Here is an 8,734-nt window from a genome sequence, read left to right on the forward strand (position 1 = left end):
GATCGGGCCGGGCGGCGGCGAGATCTGGGCCCGCGCGGGCCCCTGATGGGCTCCGTGGGCCGGTGGCAATGTGGGCGCGGGGCGAGGACAGACGTGTCCGGCTGCGGCCGGACGTGTCCGGTGGCGGCGGGGAGGATGGATCTAGGGTTTCGGGGGTTTGGACTGTGAAATTTTCGGGGAGAGCACATATCTATAGGTAGAGGGAGCTAGGAGAGTCCAAAAGAGGAGCGGTTTTCGGCCACGCGATCTTGATCGAACGACCGAGAGCATGGAGGGGAGTTTGCTGTGTTTTGGGCCACTTTGGAGGGGTGTTGGGCTGCAAAGAGAAAGGGGGGTTTCGGGCTACGCGGTTAACCGTTGGAGTATCAAACGACCTCCAAATGGCACGAAACTTGACAGGCAGTCTACCAGTGGTATACCAAGGCAGCTTGGAAAACCTCGGGCCATTCCGAGAACGTTTAACACCCGCACACAACAGGAGAGAAAAGGGGAACGCCGAAGGGCATAGGAGTGCCGGATTGCAAAACGGACAATGGGGAAAATGCTCGGATGCATGAGACGAACACGTATGCAAAATGAAATGCACATGATGACATGATAAAATGCAACATGCAAGCAAATGACATGGCAACAACGATGGATAACTGGCAGACACCTGGCGCATTAGATCCGGGGCGTTACACTTATCTCTTTTGTGCAAATCCCGTATTGTCATCAATCCATCAAAAGGGGGAGATTGTTAGACATATTTCTCCCTTAGTGGTTTAGTGGTTTCAGATACATCTACCTTATGGCACAAGACTATTCAAACCCCTCTTTAGATTTATAAAGATGGTGTTCTCTTGCATTTCTTTCGTGGTGAACTTGAGTCGTAGGAACACCGTACTATTAAGAGGGGGTCCGCTTCGGAAAGGTTTAGGTGAAATCTTCATGTACACTTTCCTTGCACCCTATTTCCTTTCCCGACAGTTGAGCTTGCTCATCCTTATGTTTGGATCTTGGCAGAATAGGCTAAGCGGTGGTACCGGTTCTCACAACAGTAGCACCACTCCAGTGGTACTGCCGCTATGTAGTACGGTCCCTACTTCCGCCTATTTCGTGGGTTCTATAAATGAGCGGTAGTTCGCCACGGTAGTACGGCTCCTACGGTACTACGGGGCTAAATGTCTCTCTACTACCGCGGATTTACGAGGCTTTGACGACCTAAGTGGAAGTATCGCTGCTATCCACGGTAGCCACGCTTATGCGGAACTACCACATGGACTAAAAAACAAATGGACTGGCTGACATGTGGGCCAGTAGGTCGTAGCCTAAGAAGGCATTTGATTTACATCCAACGACCGGCATTCTTCTTCAATCTCTCGTCTTCTTCCCCTAGCGCTGCCGGGACTGCCTGCTCCAGCCTTCTGCGTCCAGCGGCGTTGTTTTGCGCTCCTCAGCGAAATGCTACCCCGCCGACGGCCATGCCATCCCTCCACTCCGCACCTCCTATTATTCTCTGTCGAGTGTAGGCCCACCCTGCACGCGAACCAGTCAAGTTTCCCACTCCTCTCCGTTCGCGACTCCACTGACGCATCTTCCCCGTCTTCGGGTCATTCCATTCTGGGGCCTCGCCGTCGTCCATCGCCTCGGTGCGCTCGGCGCGGCGTGGTCAACATACGAGAGTCGTCGGAAGAGGACTGTACGTTGAGAGCCTGACGGCTGGGACCCACGAGGTCCATGGTGGCAGGCAAGGAAAGTTTCTCCTTATTACGCACTATACGTGGACTGTACGTGGGAAGGGCTTATGTATTTCACGAAAAAAATGTTCCCCCCACTGACAGGTTGGACCCACCAGCTATATCTTCGCACACAAGGAAGTGCCTCCTTATTACGCACAAAAAAATGAATAACCTCCTGCTAGATGGGACCCAGCATAGTGGGTGGCTGACTTGTGGGCCTACTAAGTTGACGGGGTCGGAGGGCTTTGTAAACTTAGTCAATATGAACGATTCTAGCTCCAGTGACCGTACGATGTCCATCCCACGGCCATAGTGCTTCTTCATCCTCTGGTCTTCTTGCTCCAGCCGCCCAAAGAAGCGCCAGTCCTGCCGCGTGCTCCTGCCTCTCGTGGCCGGCTGTGATGCCGCGGAGGCCTCACCGCCCCCTACTACTCCCACTGTTGGCCCAGGGCATCCCTCTACTCACCCACACCCCCTGTTATTCTGCGGCGACGGCAGCCTCACGCCGCAGCCGAACCAGTGAACCATCGTACTCCTCTCCGCGTGAGCATCCACTGTCGCGACTTCCCTGGCTCCATCTTCCCCTTCCTAGGCCTCGCCGTCCACCGCCTTGGTGCTCTCGACGCGGTGTGGTCAATGTGGTCAATGACCGACTTCCATTGGAAGAGTACTGTACGTGGAGAGGCTGACAGCTAGGTCAATGGCCGCAACTGGGTCCACGGCCACAGCCCAGTTTATTTGTGATTTGCCAAGTAAGTCGCTTTGTCAGGCCTGTTGGGCTGCAAATGTTTCAAGACGAGGAGAGCTTCATTCGGCTAGTCGAGAAAATGGCCTATCAGTAATGAGAAATGGGCTGTACATTTTTAAAACACATCAAACTGGCAATTAGTTTCAAATTTCTTTTTTTCATTTCGAGATTCAAATTGCATTGATTTTTATGCGTGGACAATTTGTTGGATTTTATATTGATATACATTTATTTTTAAAATCAGTTTGAATGTGACTCAAAATTCGGGATTAAAAACAGTTCGGACAGCACCAAAATATGCAAAATTCTGTATAATTTTTTAACCATGGCCACAATATGGGTTGTGATGCTAACAAAAAAATATGGCCTCCAAAAAAACCTTAAGAATTAGCAAATGGGATGTAAATTATTAGAAATAATGGCAGATGGGTTGTATGTTGTATTCCACAGATTTGAGACTTTCCTAAAAAAAGGTTGACGCACAAGCAGTGACTGTTGGGTGTCCATCCATCGGCCGTCGTGCTTCTTCAATCTTTGCTCTTCCTGCTCCAGTCGCTAAAACAAGCGACAATGGGACTGCCTGCTCCCTCCTCCCCGCGGCCGGTTGTGCTTCCGCGCAGGCCTCACCGCCCCACTGTACTCCCATCGCTCGGCTAGCCATCCCTCTACTCACCCACACCTGTTGTTATTCTCCGGCAACGGCAGACGAACCAGTAAACCCTCGTACAGTCGTACTCCCCTCCGTGTGGGAAACAACTGCCGAGTCTTCCCTGCCTTCGTGTCGTTCCCTTCCTAGGCCTCGCTGTCGTCCACCGTCCTGGTGCTCTCGGCGTGGCCTGGTCAACATGGTCAACGACCAACATGCATCTGAAGTGGGCTGTACGTGGAGAGGCTGACAGCTGGGTCCACGGCCGCAGCAAGGAAGTGCCTCCTTATTACGTGCAAAATGATTATTCCTCCACCTCACAGCAGGGACCCACCGAACGGGCCACTGTATTTCATGAAAAAAACATTTCCCCCTGACTGCTGGGACCCACCAGCTACATCTTCTTACGCAAGGAAGTGCGTCTAGGCAAAAAAACGATTCGCCCCCCTTACTGCTGGGACCCACCAGCTACATCTTCGCATGCAAGGAAGTGCCTGACAGTCGGGACCCACCTGGTCGAAGCGTACATAGCATTGTCATTCTGGTCGCGAATGTGTACGTACATACTGGTGGATGTAGAGGCGCGCACGTGTCGTAGTAGAGGCGTGCACGTGTCATAATAGAGGCGCGCATGTAGCATGGACATGTACGTACAGCGGCCAGGGCGCAAGAAAGAAAATACGGCCACGTATGTGTACATACGGGCGGGGTCTCGAACGCCTACTCGCGCATATATACGTATGGCCAGGGCTCGTGTACATGGCTGGGTCGGAACGGAGAAACAGCGTCATCGTCATGTTCATGGGGAGCCAACCGGCTGGGTCGGAACGGAATGTGTCGTCGTGTTCATCGGGAGGGCTTGGATGGAACAAGCGATGGAAACGAGGCCTGACGTACCGCAGAACGGAGGAAACAGCCTTGTGTTCGACCGGCCATGTTCGAAACGGGATCCTGTTCATCGGGAAGGGTCTGGCGTACCGCAAAACGGAGGAAACGGACCTCCTACGGTCGAAACGGGGGTCCTGTTGATCGGGAGGGGTGTGGCGTACCGCAAAACGGATGAAACGGACTTGTGTTGGAGCGCTATGGTCGAAACGGGGGTCATGTTCATCGGGAGGGGTGTGGCGTACTGCAAAACGGGACTCCACGGGATACTGTTCATCTCCACCGTCGACCTCCTCTAGCCTCCACGGGGCTACTATTCATCCACCGTCGACCTCCTCTAGCCTCCACCTGCGACTGTTCATCCACAGGCTCCTGTTCATCCAGCCTCCACCGCGCGCTACTCCACCGGCTACTGTTCAACCACCCCTCTCCATGGGCTCTTGTTCAACCACCCCTCCACGGGCTACTGTTCATCCACCCCTCCACCTTCTACTGTTCATCCAGCCCTCCACGGGTTCGTCCTGTTCATCCAGCCCTCCACGGGGTCCTGTTCATCCAGCCCCAACCGGCTTGATCGATCGGGGTCCTGTTCATCCAGAGGCAACGCCACGGGTCCTGATCATCCACTCCCACCACTCACTGTTCATCCAAACCCCCCGCAACGCTCACTGTTCATCCAGAGAGGCAGCATCGATCGGCTTCAGTTAGCAGCAGTAGCGAAGGAATCGATCGCTCGGGTTCAGTAACACGTAGCCTGCAGTGCAATCGCTCGGGTTCTGTTAGATCCCAACGCCTCGCTCGGGTTCAGTTAGAGCCAACTCCTCGCACACACACGCGTACGTGTACGAGAGAAACGTGCATCGCTCGGCCCCCGACCACCCACCATAACCGGGAACTCCCCGAAATTTTCCTCGCCCTCACTTCTACCACGGTTTTTTCCGTCATGGATGGCCCAAAGAATGTCATGCAGCTGCGTCTCCGGCCCGCCCAGGATGAAAAGCCCATTTGCTGTCATGATTTTTTGTCATAGAAGTAGGATCCCACCACATCTATGATGATACCGGGTTTTGTCACAATTATCGTCATAGAAGTGTCATATGTATGACAAAGAAATTTGTTTGGCCCAAAATGTCACGGATGTGTCTTTTTTTGTAGTGTATGTTGCCGCCGCAAGTTGTTGTGCTCAATTGCTATGGGTGAGGCAAACTTTAAAGGATTACAATGTCACATGTGACAAAATGCCTCTTCTATGTGGCAAAGACAGTGCAATCAAGATTTCCCGCAACCCGGTACTTCATAGCAAGACAAAGCACATTGAGATTTGTCATCATTTCATCTGGGAGCATATCAAGCATGGGGATATTGATATTATCTATGTCAACACTCAAGAGCAACTAGCGGATGTTTTCACGAAGCTCTTGGATGAAGCAAGATTTTGTGAGTTAAGGAATGAGCTAAATATCATTGATTCGAGCAATGTGGCTTGAAGCTAGGCACACCCCTCCACATTCTCCATAGTGCCTTGCTCTTGGTGTAGGCATGGACATAGGGAGAGTGTTATTCTCTCAATTAACTCTCCCCCCCCCCATTATGCATAAATTGATCATGTATTTCACATTCGCCATGTTTGATGGTACTTGTGCTTCAAAGATGAGTGTTGGTCATGGACCCAAGGTCAAAATCTTCACGGTGCCATACCAATTGGCTCAAACATAGGTGACTTCGGTCACCACCCTCTCCTTAAGAGGTGTGTCACTTTGTGATTTGAGGTGTTCTTTCTTTGCCTTGGCTTTCGGTTGTTGCATGACTCCAAGTGTGCTCTCTTTTTCTTTGGCTTTTGACCTTGGAGTATTCCTTTCCATTTGATGTGTTTTATGGTATCCAACCTAAGCCTTCCCTTGCCTCAACCTCTCATACATTGCATAGGCCCATTGCTCACTTTGTTCTTATGTCGTTTTCTGGTTGCAGGTGGTACTACCATTGGTAGGCATGGTACTACCGCTCTGGCGGTACTACCATGCAGGCCAGCGGTACTGCTGCTGATGCAGTATGTTGACCCCCTTGTCAATGCACTGAGGCGGAACTACCGCTTGGGGGAACGGTACTACCGTTGGGCCCCGCGGTACTACCTCTTCGAGGACTCGCGTGGGGGTTAAATCCTGGGCACGAGGAGTTCCAACTCCCCCATACCCATTCACTTCTCCTCTCCCCAAGTTCTCTCTCTCTCTCTCAGGCGACCCGAAACTACTCCGAAGACCAGCTCTGGCTGTCCGAATCCGTGTCGTCTTCTCTGTTTCTATCTAGTGGGATCGATCCCCACCTTCTCCTCTTGCCATTGATAACGGTATTGCCCTCGTTTTCCTCTTCTATGGTTCTATTTTTTGAATCTTGGTTCTAGGGCAATGCATGTGGTATACGTAGATTTTTGGCTAAATCTAGGCATGAGTAGGATATGAGATGACTGCTAGATAGGAGTATAGTAGTGTTTGCCAAGTTTCTGCAAATCAACATCACCGGTACTACCGGATCCACTCCGCGGAAGTTTTCCCATCGGTTGAGCGGTACTACCGCTTGCTCATGGACGGTACTACCACTTGCAGCAGTACTACTACTCGTGTTCAGCAGTACTACCGCTTTTCCTTCGGTAGTACTACCGTGGCTGGGCATAGTACTACCGCTGTGATCTGGATTTTCAAAAAAATCACACTTTCTTCTATTCTCATTTTATATCCTTTGGCTTATGCAATGGCATTTCACCTGCTTTTCCCTCGGTCTATGTTGTTGGGTTCCAAGTGATGGTAGCTCTCGTCCTCATCAGGCTCGCTGCAAGAATCCAGATCATCAGGGTGGTTCCAAGCACTTCCGTACTACAAATGGCACTCTTGCTAGTTCTAGAGGTCCTCCCAGGCGAAATGTCAATACAACAACAAGCAAGCCAAAAGAGAAGGAGAAGTATACCCCTCTTGATGAGATGTCTGCAAAGGAGTTTGAGGTGTTTCGCATTCGCAATCCATATCACCGCGCTTAGGATGCAACTTTTGTTGGGAGCCCCTTCTGGAACAAGGAGCAGTCATTGATCTATCTAGACATTCTGAAGGCCAAGAAAAATGTTCATCAACGTCAAGTCTATTGATGTCACTTGTATGGAGAAGGATCTGTCCTACTTTGGTGAGGCCCTAGCTCTTTGTCATCAATGGGGACTACAAAAAGGACTATGATCCCGAGCTTGTGGCTCAATTTTATGCCACGGTCCACTTTCACGCCAATGTGGAGAGATCTATGTCTTGGATGACCGGTGGGTTCAGGTTCAGGGTTGATTGGAAGGAGTTCATGGATAGCTTGGGTGTTGCTGATGAGGGAGAAGAAAATCCAGTAGGTCTTCGGCCTCACAAGCAAGGTCCTCCCACTCATGAGTCCAAGCTTATCCTATACTCTAGAATCGTTAAGACACTCAAGGGGCTACTCACACAAAGCTCATTGCCTTTCTTGGCATCATGCATTGTATCTTCCGCAACACTCTTTTTCCTCGCATTGTGAACTTGGATATGGTGGACTCTTATCTGGTGGATCTTCTGTTGATGTGCATCAAGGAGCAAGGCAAGTAGTCTACTTTGGACATTTCCCACATCATGTTGCGTGAGCTTAGGTCTACCGTTCTTGATCGGAAGGTGCCCATCTATGGCCCTTATATTTTCAAGAGGATTGAGGTAAAGTGGGTTGCTGAGTATCCAGGAGAGGCACTTCCTACTGAGAGCATGGTCTCTCATCTAGTTCTGAACTTGCGTGTAAAGCCCCGGATCCAATGCGCCAGGTGTCTGCCTGTTATTCGCCGTTGTTGCCATGTCATTTGCTTGCGTGTTGCATTTTATCATGTCATCATGTGCATTGCATTGCATATGTGTTCGTCTCATGCATCTGAGCCTTTTCCCCGTTGTCCGTTTTGCAATCCGGCGCTCCTATGCCCTCCGGCGTTCGCCTTTTCGTCTCCTGTTGTGAGTGGGTATTAAACTTTCTCGGAATGGCCCGAGGTTTGCCAAGCGGCCTTGGTATAGCACCGGTAGACCGCGTGTCAAGTTTCGTGCCATTTGGAGTTCGTTTGGTACTCCAACGGTTAACCGGGTAACCGTAAAAGCCTCCTTCTCCTTGCAGCCCAACACCCCTTCTAAACTGGCCCAAAACCCATCTAACTCCCCTCCATGCTCTCGGTCGTTCGATCACGATCGTGTGGCCGAAAACCGCTCCTCATTTGGACTCTCCTAGCTCCCTCTACCTATAAAACTAGCCCCTCCCCCGAAATTTGCGGATGATTTCGCAGATGAAACCCTAAAAATCGTCCTCCGCCGCACCGGACACGTCCGCACCGCGCCGGACACGTCCGAGCCCGCCGCCCCGGCCAATCCTGCCTCGCCACGTGGCGCTCCGCCACCGTCCGCCGTCGCCGGCCCGCAGGCCCAGCGCCGGCCCCCACGGCCCGTCGCCCCGCTCGCCGCCGCGCCCCGCGGGCCCGAGCGCCCCGCCACCGCCGCTCGGGTCCCCGCGGCCGTTCGCCGCCTCCGCCGCCCGGCGCCGCCGCGCCCGCCGCCGCCCGGCGCACTGCCGCCCGTCCCGTCTCCTCGCCACCCTGCCGACGCGCCGCTCTCGCCGGCCTCGCCTCCCGAGCGTCGCCGCCTCGCCTCTCGAGCGCCCCGCCCCCGAGCTCCTCCGTCGCCCTTCGCCGGCTCTCGGCCGCGGCCG

Source organism: Triticum dicoccoides, chromosome 3B (assembly GCF_002162155.2).
Source record: "Triticum dicoccoides isolate Atlit2015 ecotype Zavitan chromosome 3B, WEW_v2.0, whole genome shotgun sequence".
Classification (NCBI taxonomy): domain Eukaryota; kingdom Viridiplantae; phylum Streptophyta; class Magnoliopsida; order Poales; family Poaceae; genus Triticum; species Triticum dicoccoides.